Source organism: Antechinus flavipes, chromosome 4, assembly GCF_016432865.1.
Source record: "Antechinus flavipes isolate AdamAnt ecotype Samford, QLD, Australia chromosome 4, AdamAnt_v2, whole genome shotgun sequence".
NCBI classification, from domain to species: Eukaryota; Metazoa; Chordata; class Mammalia; order Dasyuromorphia; family Dasyuridae; genus Antechinus; species Antechinus flavipes.
Window position 1 is genome coordinate 370,642,987 of NC_067401.1, and position 14,936 is coordinate 370,657,922.

Below are 14,936 nucleotides of genomic sequence, written 5' to 3' on the forward strand. Positions count from 1 at the left end.
CTGCTTGTTTCAGAAAGAATCTGAAGAAAAGAGAGGAACAGTATGTCAGCACAGACAACAGATTTCTGTTTCTACACCCATTGGAGTGTAGACCTGGTGGTGGTGAAGTGCCAAGTAAGCAAGTTAAAGATTTGTATTCTCCACTATTAATTCATAAGACTGTTACTTTTTAAAGATGGTTTTTATAGTTACCATTTTAGCTCTTGTACATTAATTAGGATTGGATCGAAAAGCATTTCTACTTAGTTACGGTATTAGACCTGGGGGGATGGTAGGAGGTTAGTTATAACACAGAATAAGTTGGGCAGAGTGATCCTTTTCTTAGCTTATGTGTTCCATTCTGTGATGCCTATAGAACCAATGACCTTCTTAATACCTCCCTTTTCTGCTACAGCCTATTTTTCCCTTTACCTTTCAAAGGTAGACTAGAAAGGGTAGAGTAAGTACCCTTGAAAATCCAGATCTTGAGAATCCTCTTTTCAATTCTGAGATTGCTTCTTCCTTTTATTCAAATTACTTATGGATGACCTTATGCTCTCTGACCCAATGTCTTTGATTGATTCAAGAAAGTATATAGGTTCTTTCACACTCAGTTCTGATTGATTCAATCAAAATGGGTTTGTGTCAAGTTAAGGAAGTAAATAGGATGGTCCCAATCTTACCTTTGCTTCTTGTTGAGTTTATTACTTCCAGTGCAAATAGCCACAATTGTTTTACCTCTGGCACATAATTTCTGAGGGAATTTCTTGAGAAAAAGAGAGTAAATCCCTAGTCTTCCATCAAGTTTGTCACATGATCTAGAAGTCCACTTTAGTCTTTTTTATTCTCTACTATTTAGTAATATTTTGCTTCCTACTGTTCCTAATATAATTTACCTTCCTGCTGTTATATTAGGTTAATAAGTTTCAAAAATTCCCTTTAAAATCTCCAATATTATGCTGAGTTCAACAAATATCTCTTTATAATAATTTTATAAGGCTTATATTTATAAAGGTACATTTTGGAATGACATATAAACTTATAAAGGAAAAAATAATACAATTGTTACTGATTTTAATACTTTCTCAACTCTTAACAACTTCTGGTTCAGGAGGACATATTTCATTCAAGTCCAAGATAGTGGAATTTGTGAAAATGCTTTACACTGACTCTCACCATTTAACCAATGGTTAATAAATCTATAATACCTAGAGCTGTCAATCTTTTAGTTTTGAGAAGCACAAAATCCATTACAGAAACTCTGTAATATATGAAAAGATTAAAATCTTAAATTAAAGTATCTTTTTTCTGCTGCCTAGAAGGATTTTGAACTGGAGTTATAAACAGGTAGATGGGTTTGACTTGTGTATAATCTACAGTTGATGTTTATTGGAAAGCACCTCATATTGTGTGTTGATTTGGATTTTTAAAATTGTTTTTCTAACTGAATATTCAAGAACAGCAGAATGGAAGTGATTTTAAAAGAAGTGCAAACTCAATTAGATTATAAGAATAGGTTTCATCCCATATTCAAGGGTTTTCCAAGTATTCATTTTTCCTTCTATTTTAGAATGATTACTGCCCTTACTATATCAAAATAAATCAAACAATTGTGAATTTCATAGACAAAATGATAGTTAAATTAATAAAATTTAAGCATTTCAGTGAGCATTTTATCATCATGACTGAAGCAATTTGGCCTACTGAAGAGTATAGGATTTAGGAGTTCAGACAAAAAGATCTAGCTATAGTCTTATTAGTTACAGGAATTCAGGCAAATGTACTAGCCTCCCTCTGCCTCAGTTATATCATCTATAAAAGGGGAATAATATAATTGCATTATATTTACCAACTTGATAAATTTTATACTTCATAAATTTATCCGCATCATGAATTGCAATGTGCTATCTAAACATGAGCTATTATTACTGTCATTTAAATCATGACTATACATAGAAAATATTCAAACAGTCAATTAATTCAGTGAAAACAGTGAACAAAATTGTTTTATACCATAAAGATAAAATAAAGCCAAGTGAGTGACTTAGTTTTTAATTTTCACCTGACAGTTTTGTCCCTGGGAGATACAAGCTTAGTATATCCTAAGGAAAGGCAGGAAGGAGGGTGTGTTGTAAAAATCATGGGTGTGTATATGTGATGTGGTTTTAGAAATCTAATGAAAGGCATAATTAAATACTAGTGATTAACTTTTGCAGTGAGGCACCTATGTGCAACCCTACTAACCCATATTCTAACAGTTCTATAATTCAGTCAATGGGCCTTTATTAAGCATTTATATGCACCAAACACTCTATTAAGTTATGGAGAAACAAACAACAGCAAGAAAAACACTGATGACCCTTAAGGAATTGAAATTTAATGTGAGAAACAACATGTTAACAACCAGAGAGAAATAAGATATATGCAAGAGTAAATGGAAGATTTTCTGATAGCAGTAAGGTATTAGCATCTTGAGGAATATATAGGATTTGAACGAGGTCTTGAAAGAAGTCAAGAAAACTTTAACAGAGGTGAAGGAATAAAACTTTCAGGCATGGAAGACAGATAGTAAAGGCATGGAGTTAAAGATGGAGCATTTCATATGAGAAACTGCAGAAGCAGGCCAGTATTGCCGCAATGTACAATGTATAGAGGAGAGTAAAGTATAAGAAAATTGAAAAGAAAGTGCTAAGTTATAAAGAACTATAAAAGCTAAACAAAAAGGTCTATGTTTGAACTGGATGTATGTAATGAGCAGCCACTAAGTAGATCAGTAATATGGTCAATCTGCACTAAGGAAAATTACTTTGGCAAATAAATAGAGAATGAATTGGGGTGAGGCGGATATTCGATACAAGGAGATGAATTAAAAGAATTATAGGCCTTATCCTTGTTAAGTTTCTTTTTAGGAAAAACAAAGCAAAACTACTAGGATATAATACTCTGGAAGCTCATTCTCCTGCCACCTTGAAATAAGGAAATTTTTTCTCCCTTCAGATTAGCCATCACTTTCTCAGTTTCACATGCAGACTCATGCAGTGAATCTATATATTTCAATAGTATTATAAATACCTTAAAACAGATTGGTGATAAAATAAGGTTAAGCATGTTATGATGTGAAGGAAAGTGAAGGGGAGAAGATAGTATGTTAGATACTAGGTTTGTTCCTCTCCTCCTCACAACTCACTCGTAGAAAAGAGAATGAAAGGAAAAGTAGTTGGACTAGAGCTTGTTCAGGAAATGTTATAGGAGATAGAGGGTAGGATTTGAGAGAAAATGAGATATATAACTTAATTATACATATAATTATAGCTGCTGGTTCCTCACCAGTTCTTGACTTCTATGGTCTTGGTTAGCACCTTGCTTCCAATGTTGGTTTTAGTTTTTCTATTCTCTGCTCTCAGTGGGAAGAGGGACAATGCACTCATCCCAAGCTTTTTTCCAGACTTGGAAGGAGAAGCATGGAGGGTCACTGGTAGACTTGATTTTTCAAATAGTGTTGACTGAGATGACTGAAAATTTCATTGCAAAAGTGGGTAGTAGTGGGACTAGATAAGAGCCATGATTATGGGCTTAGATGCTTGACACTTGCACAAGAATTACTAGCAAATTATTTTATCTGCATGTCTTTTCTTTGGAAAAGCATCCTTCAAAGTCAAAAGCCCTGGATACTTAAAGAGAATTGATGAGTAAATATCTGCATTCTAATACCACCACATTTTTATTCCAGTGCTTCAGTGAAATAGATGATGTTCTTCCTAGATTATATTAGTTAATAAACAGATGCTCTACTAGAAAATAGAGGAACCCACAAGAAACAAATGAGATTGCAATTGGAAAAGTATAATTATATTGGTGACAATTTAATTAGGTTAAAACTAACAAGTACTTAGTACCTAGCATCTGAATCTCAAAGTCCATATAGGCCTCTCTCTCCTCCCACTCTCTTATTCTACCTCCTCCAATTATAGACGTCCTACAATTCCCAAATTCTAAGATTAAATACATATGTTTAAAATTAGAGCTCAAATGGCAAGAGAATAAACATATGTTTTTATGGGGAGGTAAAAAATTGTTTTTCATCAAAAACATCAGTACTACTATTAATAATAAGAGCAACAAGTATTCAATGTCCAACCAGTCTTTTACAACATAATAAGGGGTTTGCAGGTTGGGGAAAAGGTAGAAGAGAATGCCTTACTTAGTGCTTTGAGATTGCTAGACATTTTCTCATTATCTGCATAAATGGAATCTAGGAAATGCCAGAAATCCAAAAGTATAATTATAAAACCCTTTATAAGTGATATCTGCTTGAAGTCAATGAAAAAGATGTCCACAAAGAAGCTTCAGACCAATGATTTATGATTTGTCACAAATTTGTTACAAACCAAAAAAAGGCAAGTTAGATTAAATACCAATAAAAAGCCTGCATCCTCTTTTTTTTAACAACTTTTTTTATTGACAGAACCCATGCCAGGGTAATTTTTTTACAATATTATCCCTTGCACTCACTTCTGTTCTGATTTTTCCCCTCCCTCCTTCTCCACCCCCTCCCCCAGATGGCAAGAAGTCCTATACATGCTAAATAGGTTACAGTACATCCTAGATACAATATATGTGTGCAGAACCGAACAGTTCTTTTGTTATACAGGGAGAATTGGATTCAGAAGGTATAAATAACCCAGGAAGAAAAACAAAAATGCAAGCAGTTTATATTCATTTCCTAGTGTTCTTTCTTTGGCTGTAGCTGCTTCTGTCTATCCTTGATCAATTGAAACTGAATTAGCTCTCTTTATCGAAGAGATCTACTTCCATCAGAATACATCCTCAAACAGTATCATTGTTGAGGAATATAATGATCTCCTGGTTCTGCTCATTTCACTTAGCATCAGTTCATGTAAGTCTCGCCAGTCCTCTCTGTATTCATCCCACTGGTCATTCCTTACAGAACAATAATATTCCATAACGTTCATATACCACAATTTACTCAACCATTCCCCAATTGATGGGCATCCATTCATTTTCCAGCTTTTAGCCACTACAGACATGGCTGCCACAAACATTTTGGCACATACTGGTCCCTTTCGCGTCTTTAGTATCCCTTTGGAGTATAAGCCCAGTAGAAACACTGCTGGATCGAAGGGTATGCACAGACTGACAACTTTTTGAGCATAGTTCCAAATTGCTCTCCAGAATGAAAGCCTACATACTCTTAATAAAATTAACAACAGAACAATTATCCCTACTATGGATCTGAAAGGACCTTAGAGTCCCTCTCATTTTAAGGAAGAAGAAACTGAGGTCACTTAGCAATCTAAAAGAAATAAAACTTGACCTATCAAAGATCAGATTTGAAGTATGAAAATATTTTCATTAATCACATAGCTATCTTTCAATATATGTACACACACATACATACATACACACATACACATAAGCCAGATAGATTGTGTAATGTTTTAGATTATCCCCATTCTGATTTTTTAGTGCCCAAAGTTTCTCAACTTTGTATTTTAGCCTTTTTATGATTCTCACCTAAAAATGTTCAAGATCATATAGAAAGAATAGTAAAGACTTTAGCTAGTTCAAATATCCTGTTAGCATGTCCATGGAATATAAACCACCTAAATGTTTCAAATCTGTACTCCCATATTGCTTTGAAATCAGGTAAAGAGCTTACAGATTTTACCTTCAGCAGAATGAAATTACAGAGATGAGGAAACAGGTGGGGTGCCACTTCAATATAGGATTGCTTCATGAAACTTGGTTGGCTCACACAAAACAAGAATGAAAAATAGATGTGCTCCCTGCTGTTTAGAAATCCAAACATTCAGATTTATCAAAAACCAAATTTTCAAGTACATTAAAGTGATGGCTGCATCAAACTATTGTGACCCTTAATCATGCTCTAATTAGCAATGCAGTTGAATTCAACTCATTCTTTTCGTGACAATCCAATTGTTTAAATTTCATGCATCCTATTGAAATAATAATTTCCCTTTTACATCTTTGATTTTTAAAGGACTCTGTGGTTTTTCTTCTTCTAAGACACTCAGTTTAATCAATATTATTTAAAAATACAACACTTTATTAATCAAATTCGGTTTAGATGATAGTTGGTCATAGTATTATCTGCCTACAGAATCACTCTGTCATTCCATACACTTATCTATAAATTTAGCTCAAATACTTTCCCTTTTCCCTTTGGATTTATAATGAGCATTTTAGTTTCCAAAGAATTCTATTTGAATTGTGATGATTCACTACCAGTGCTGGTCTAACTTCATAATTTGCAAGAATAATATCTTAAAATAGCCCAATGACATCACTGATTGCTTTTGTTGACTATTCAAAGCAAAATAGCCAACCCACATGACAAGTTCAATTGTTACTTTCCAATATAATGCCTTCTTCTCTTTTAAGTTAGTCCAAATGGAAATTGAAGCCTCTGTTATATAGTATAATATAAATAAAGGATTAAAAAAAATTGCTATATAAATGGAAACTTGAATGGAAGAAAATTCTTATCGGTTGGAATCCTTCCTTCTTTCTGCTACTTGATAACAATGGGATGGCTACTCCTAGGTTGAGCCTTCTTCCTCTTAATTGCTTATCCAAACTTCCTCTCCTATTGGAATCTGAAGGATGTGTTTGTTCATCATGGCATGGTGTGTTTTGATGGCGAAATGGAAGTAACGATTATTGAAGGGTAGTGAATGTCCTTGCTTTCTTTCCCCTTGGTGTCAGATCATTCTTTATTCCTAATGATTCTATGGGAGATTGGGGAGGGAAACAGCTTCTAACCATATATCTGCTGAGAGCCTTCTGCTGATCTGCTGAGCCAGAAGAAGTAAGGACCCAGGGAACAATTCAGTGGAGGAGACAGTTTCCAAATATCCTTTCTCTTAGATGCAGCTTCTTGGGTAAAAAAAAAATTCAGGATACTATTAAAAAGGAGTTCCTTTTATATCCCTAACATGATGGCCAACAATGTCACCATTTCCTACATGGAGTAGAAAATCAGCTAGCCAGATTTGGACATGGATCCCTGGATGCTTTTGCATATCTTATGTGTTTTATTTCTTTTTCATTGATATTATAAACATCAAAATGCTTGCAGTGAGGGTAATTAGCATTTTCTTCTTTCCTGGCCCATAAGCAACAAGGAGAAAAGAATGCATAAGAAGCAGTAGGAACAGATTGGTGACAATGATGGGGCAATTGGAATCAGTTGTAGTTGCATCAGTAGGGATAGATTGGGAAGAGTTGTCCCTCTAAATTCAATAAGTGGACTCATTTCTTTGCAGAGGTAACCTTTGCCCTCAATAATTATTTGTTTTCTAAGAGGGAATGAATAGCAAGAGATAATTTTCCCAATTCAACTCATTCTTTGACATTGGTTAGAGAAAAGAAGGTATTGATGGTGATGGGGAGGGAATATTAGTGCTCACTGAAACTCTAGTGCAATCACAGGAAAAAAAATGTTTATTCCAAGTCTAATATTGGAAGTCCCAAGACTGATATTGGAAGCATAAGACACAGATACCTAGCAACTGGGAAAAAAGGGAAAATGTTCCTCTTGAGCTCATATTTATTTTATTGCCCACAGGGCTTGAGCAAATTATCTTCCTGATAGTTAAATATGACTTGGCAATGAAGAGAGAGATAGTAAATCCTGATCATATAGAAGGAGTTTGGAGGACATGAGAGAAGATTAAATTGATCATTTTACCCAGCCCATGAGGTAAACAGTGGAAGGTGGGGATAATTACATTCTGGGAAGGAAGGATATAAGCATTTATTAAGTGCTTGCTATATGCCCAGTCCTGTATTCATGCTCCACAAATATTATCTCATTAGGCAGAAAATATATTATCACACTTATAATGAGAATATCTTCGTGGAGAAGAAATGGTAGGTGAGAGATCAGGAAAAGGGGAATGGGATGGCAGAGTGAAGAGAGAGGAGAAATCTCAAACAAACAACAAAGGACAAGCAAGGGGATTATAAACTTTTAGCTTCTGCTTTCAGATATGATTTTGAAGATGTTTGAGAAGACTCGTTAAGTGCTTCGGGTTCTTATTGGAGTTTTGTTGATGAAATTACTTTATTAAAGTTGAAGATATTAGTTATTTATTATTAGTTATTAATGAATTAGACATTCATTAAAGATGGAAACACTAGAATGATTTGCCATGTCCTTCTTCAACTCAGGTTCTGTTCATGGTTGCTCTTTACTTAGTGTTATTCATCAATAGTCTATTAGCTCTTCAGTGGACCTTTTCACTGGTTTATAATTTTGACAACCCAGCTGTTTATATGCAAGAGAGATTGGTGACTATCATTTTGGATGTGATTGTTTTTTCCTGTGTTCAAAATGTGCCTTATATATGGTTTCCTTTGGGTGTTTTATCTGTCAATATTTAGAACCAAGCTCCAGGTTATTTATAATTAGAATGAAAGTATGGTCTCAGTCCTGGTATGGCCAGATTTATGACCCTATAATGATATTTCTTTCCAGGAAATGGAATAACTATGCCTAATTCCATATCATTCAGATTCTGTGAGTTTCATCCAACAATCATTTTGTTTTAAAATATACCATGAGGTCTCATCCTGGAATTATTGAAGACCAGCAGAGGACCAATTTTAGCAAATCCTTCCAGACTAAAAATCTGTCAAGGACACACCTGGTGATGAGATTCTGTTTGACATCTAATGACCAGTCTAACTATGTTTGGAAAGTCTTGTCAGCAGTTTCTGTGTTGGATGATTGCATTTTTTTTTTGGCCATAGAAAACTCCCAAAGGGAATGTTCTAAGATATAAAGGAGTTGTAATCTGCATTAGTGAAGAGAGGACCCATGGTGACCATATGAAAAGTCCTTGAAAACGCTCAAGTATTTGAAATAGGTGCTGAACACTGCGAAGTGCTGAGGAAAGATATAATATTTCAATAAAATGGGACTTGGTTCTCTGCCTTCATGAACCTGAACCATGCAGTCTAGAAAGATTGGTGGGGGGGAGAAATAATAGTTCACATTTGTAGGTAACTTTTACATTTTCAAAGCAATACTTTCACAATGAATTTATGAGGAAATGAGGGTATTATTATTTTACAAATGAAGAAACTGAGAGTGAATTTAAGGAATGCTACATTCTGAATTAGAAACCTGCCTTCATTTCTTACCCTCTGGATGATTTTGGACAATTCCCTAAATCCTTCTAAGTCTCAGTTTACTTCCATAAAATGAAGGGAGCCTAGAATATCTCAGAAGTTTCCTCCTGTTAGAAAACCTGCCATTCTCTGGCTTTCTTATTGATACATAGATATTAAATACTGGGGACTTGAACCCCAGCCTTCTCACACATAGGGCCAGAGCTTTCTCTTCAACTTTGTTGCCAGTTCTCATTTATTCTCAGCTATCCAAAAGGTAATCAACTGTATCATAGATTTAGAGAACCAGGGAACTTTAGGGACCAGCCAGTTCATCTCCTCCCTCTTACAGGTCAGTCACCTGATGACCATAGAGATCCCATGATTCGTTCAAGCTCACACAGGTGGAAAGGGGTAGAGCTGGGATTTCAATCCAAAGTCCTCTGACTACAAATGCAATATTCTTTTCACTGTGCCACACTATTCTTATTGACTGATTGACAGGTTAATTTTGGCTCACAGATTATTTTTTTCCTAATCCTATAACCTGAACGAGTGAAGAATATGATGAAGGTAAGTAGGAAGAAGGAAATTTAGTTGTTGATGTTCCTTTCCCCTCCCCTTTTTTACTCATCTTTACTTTGTATAAAATCATTTTATATGTATCGTTTCCCCTTTCCCCCTAATATACAAGCTCTTTATGGGGAAAAATTGTTTCCTTTTTGTGATTGTGTCTTTAGCACTTAATATAAGGGGAAAATGTTATTGTTGCTATTCAGTCATTTTTCAGTCATGTCTGATTCTTTATGACCCCATTTGGTGTTCTCTTGGTAAACATGCTGGAATGATTTGTCATTTCCTTCTTCAGCTCATTTTACAGATGAGGAAATTGAAGCAAACAGAATTTAAGTGACTTGTCCAGGGTCACAGAGCTAGTAGGTATCTGAGACCAGATTTAAACTCAGGAAGATTGAGGCACAGTTGTCTATCCATTGTCCCACCCAGTTGTATCTTGGGCTAGCAAGTGATGAATAAATGCTTGTTTAAGATAGTAAATGTTTTTAATATGTTTTATTTAGCATGAGAAACTGTCAATGGAAAAATCACCTTTACCAAATGGATATTGGAATGGTCCTGCCACTTAGGGTCTTACTGAGTAGGTGGAACACTGAAATATTAAGCAATCTGGTCTAGGTCATACAGCCAGTATATGTGATAGAGACAGAACTTGGAGACAGTTCTCTAACCACTCTGCCATACTTCCTCTTTCATTTCACCTCTGAACTCCAAAGGGTGAATACCTAACAACCTCCAACCCATAAAGAGAATAGAGCTTGATTTGCTACAAATGCCATGTTAAAAGCAACCACTGTTTTAAAGCAAATAGGGCTGTCAGGCTGAATTAATAGATTTCCTCATAGAATTGTCCCTGCTCTGTCTCCTTAAAAGAAAAGGAAAAAAGAAATATCATTTGATTGACTTGTCCCATTGCAAAGTGTGCACCTGCTGTGAAATAAAGCCACCAAGAAAAAAAAAGTTGAATAATTTAACTTTTTTATTTGTAAAGATAATCAGGGTTTTTCTGATTACATCTTAACTTCATAAATGTTAAATAACCTATCAGCATCTAGTTGTTGTAAATTATGAAAAGGAGTATTGCTAGGAATATTAACCAACGGATTCCTTGTTCTTTAGTGAACATGAAAATGTGTTATGGCAGGTTGTCATTGTGCTCCTGGTAACTTTGACACCAAATAACAAAACTGCCATTTGCACTTAGGCTAAATTGGTTCACTTCTGCTTTCATGGTTCCTTTTATTCTGACAGAAATTTATGAACTCTGGAACTAACCAAGTCGTGTGGCCTCCCAGTTGACTTAAACAAATATGCCCATTTCATTTCGTTTCGGCATCAGAATACCAGGGGGCTAGGTACCTTCAGACTCATTGCAGATGGTGAAGGGTTGGCGAGAACACAGGAGGTTTTCATGTCACTGTCCTGTGAGTTATGACAGTAGCATGGGCCCCCTTTCCTTCACTAAATGCATGTCACTTTCTGTCATGTTCACAGTTTAAAGAAGCATTTTCCGTTTACATACTCATCACACATAAAGGGCATCTATTCCACATTAAGTGAGGCTTTAAAAATAGCTCTGTTTAGAACTGCATGAAGGTGGTTTGGAGATATTTGTATGTGGATATGTGTAATTTTTAATTTTTTAATATAACACAATTTCTTTCATCAAATGGAAGTGACACCCTTTTTCAACAGAGAGCTCCCTTTAGCTAGACAATAGGGGCTGGCAACGGATTTCTTCCACAGTGTAGTTAAAGGTCACTGATTCAGTTCTTTGATGACATCTTTTATGCTAGGTCTTTTAGAATTTTTATTATACTGCCTGCTCACACCCACCATGTGCAGGTTGACTGACTTCTGAATGATGGGGGATAGGGAATAGAGGTGCGCATGAGATCTATGATTTCATTGCATAAAAACTCCCTTAATCAATAGTGTGCCTTTTCTGTATAACTGAGAGTATGCCTTCTCTGTATAACTTAGAGTCTTAAAAAGTTGTCTCAGGTATTGACAGGCTAAGTAACTTGCTAAGGTTCACACATCCAAGATATATCAGAAACAGTACTTGAATCTAGGTTTTTCTGACCCCAAGATTAGCTTTCTATCCCCTATACTATGATGTATTTCACTTGGGGAAAAAAAGACCTATGTTAATTATTAGAAAGTCTCCAGAAACAAATTCTTACAAAGCAATTAGATTTTACTATTTTGAAATTCTTGATGTTAGTTGTCCTTCACTCTCAAATAAGACCAAAATGATACCACTATGTTGGAGTGAAGATACAAAACTCCTATAGTTACTCCAAAAGAATATGGATTTAAGCTTTAAAAGAATCCCCAAAATCATCTAATGCTGGGGGTTTTAAATTTTTATTATTTCATGTCCCTTTTTGTCAGTGTGGTGAAGGCTATGGAGAAGCCTATTCTTAGAATAATGTTTTTAATTGTTTAAAATACAAGAGTTATGAAAGAAACTAATTATATTGAAATAGTTAACAATTTTTTTAAAAAAATTAAGAATTCAGGGGCAGCTAGGTGGCACCGTGGATAGAGCATTGACCTTGAAGTCAGGACCTGAGTTCAAATGTGACCTCAGACATTTTACACTTCCTAGCTATGTGACCTTGGACAAGTCACTTAACCCCAATTGCCTCAGAAAAAATAAAAATAAATAAAAAATAAAAATAAATTAACAACTCCAAGTTTAAGGACCTCTGATCTAGTAGATCTTCATCATTTTTTAACTAAGGACACAGGCCAAGAAAAAGACATGACTTATTCAAGATCACATAACTTAAGCTAGAGTAACAGAATGTTGCATTACTAAAGGGATTTACTTATATATTTATTTATTTATACATATATGCATATATGATATAGTGTATATAATATAGTATATGATTATAACAATACCACTGAGTAATGTTTATGTAAACCTTTAAGATTTACAAAGGATTTTATAAATGTTACTTCATTTGATCCTAGAAGTTTTGCACAATTATCATCTTCATTTTATAGATGAGGACCCTGAGGTTTTAAAAACTTGTGACTTGGCTAGGGTCACTCAGCTAACAAATATCCTCTGCTATATTTGAACTTAATTCTCTCTGAATACAAATTCAACAATACTGTCCACTGTGTTGTGTCCACTGTCATGACACTCTAGGCTCTGTGACTGTCTTCTACTCTTAAATGTTTATGCATTTTCCAAACAATACTGTCAGTATCATCAATGACAAATATCATCCCAGCCCCTTTCAAATCACAAATTCTAATTTTGAAAACTCCAAATTAGTGTTAATTGTCTGTGAAGTGGAAATGGGTATGCAACACATAATTTCACATTTCTTTGATCTTTACCTTGTCTAGCTACATCCTGTTGACTGAAGTCTCACCTAAAATCATGTCATGGATAAAAAGTAGAAAGAGGAATCTTTCTGAATTTTAAATTTTGTTGATATCACAAGTTTACAGAATCTTATTTAAAAAATTCTATCTTCTACTTACTTGGTTCCAGTTTGATTCCTAAACAATACAAACCCAAATTTCTTTAAGTTCTTTCTATTAAAGTAGTTCCAGTTTTCAGTCTGCTGAATCCTTTTTAAAGCTTTGCTAATCTACTTTCTCTCTGTAGTGATCTGTTGGAAGGTGTCTTTATTATATGTGTCTGCTCTTTATATTCAAAAATGATGTGATGGCAGCAACTGTTATGGCCAGGTGTGCACAGCATATTCAGTGACTGCTCTTTTGTTAGTGGCTGCAGCAGTGGTTCAGAGAGTCTAGTACTATTCACCTCACTCTCCTTGAAATTGTGAACACAATAAGCAAAAAAACCTTTAAACTTAGTATTGTTATTGTATTTACTAAAGCAAAACTTTAGTTGATTTAGCTGATTTTTTTATTGAGTTGACTTAATCTATTATTTGTTTAGATGTCAAGAAGATACAATATATAATACATTGTAGTGAGAAAAACATTGAATGTGAAGTTAAGAAATCTTAGCTTGATTTCTCACTAGCTGTGTGAACTTGGGCAAGTCATTCAATCTCATCTAGATCTCAGGGATTTCACCTATAAAATGAGAGAGTTCTACCTGATGATTTTTAAAGCCACTTCTACTTTTAAAATTTTATGACTCAGATGTAAGCAAAGTTATGATTTAAGAATTATAGACTCAAAGTTGGAAGATGTATTAAACATTATCCCAATCTACCTACCCCCTCCCTGCTGAATACATTAATCTCTTTTGTGATATATCCAAGAGATCTCCCAACTTCTGCTTTAACCCCACCAAAAGTCTCCCTGCTTTTTCCTTATGTAGGCAAGTATATCTGTTCCATTGATTTATCTTTAGAACATTAGTATCTCTAATCATTCACATTTTAAGAATTTCTTAACAATATTCACAGATTCAAACTAAAATTTCTCCATCTAGCTTCTTACTCTTAATTATGCTTTCAGTGTAGTTAGCCCATTCTCCCTAAAAATTAACCTTTCTTAAATGCATGTTCAAGGTATCCAGTTCTCTTTTCCATTTCATTTCATACTTTTTTGAGTATTACTTCTAGACTGATCAGAATCAGAGTGACTTTTTTGAGTCATATTTTGCTGTATGTATGAAGTCCTGCATTTAGCAGAGAAGAGAAAAGAGCAATCAATACATCTGAATTCAGCAATATATCTGAATTCAGGTTCCACTTCTCCACATAGAATTATCCTCTACAAAATTGAGGAGTCAGACTAGATAACATTGAGTTCATTATAGCTCTAAATCTTTGGGCCAATGATCTATAATCTTATTTACTATTATCTTGACAATGTAACTAACTAGAAATTTCCGGGGTAAGACTTAGTAGTTGAATGGTATAGGGAGCTCCCAGGTGAAGAAATTCACTTTACCAGTGGAATTTTGCACTTTCTCTGCTACTTAGTCTTAACAATTTGCCTACTGTACTGAGAGTTTATGTGAAATTCACACAGCCAGCAAATGTTAGAAGTGAGATTTGTCTCCCTTGCTTAAAGGCAAGATCTCTATCCACAATACCGTATGATCTCTTTATTTTTTTTGATGAAGACACTTCATCTTTTGGTATTGTAGAAAAAACATTTAAGAAACCATTTAAAAAGATAATATGGTTTATGTGGAGGGGATTCCTTTTTGCATTCAGGAAATATAACTTCTCTATGACACAGAATCATATAATTCCATAATCAGCCAATTAATT

General features: G+C 34.6%; 1 protein-coding gene across 1 annotated transcript in view; it reads left to right on the top strand.

The window, feature by feature from the left end:
- The window catches only part of USH2A (usherin), a 998,601-nt gene that overhangs the window by 844,600 nt on the left and 139,065 nt on the right, over positions 1 to 14,936 (top strand). The gene's annotated exons all lie outside the window — the stretch shown is intronic.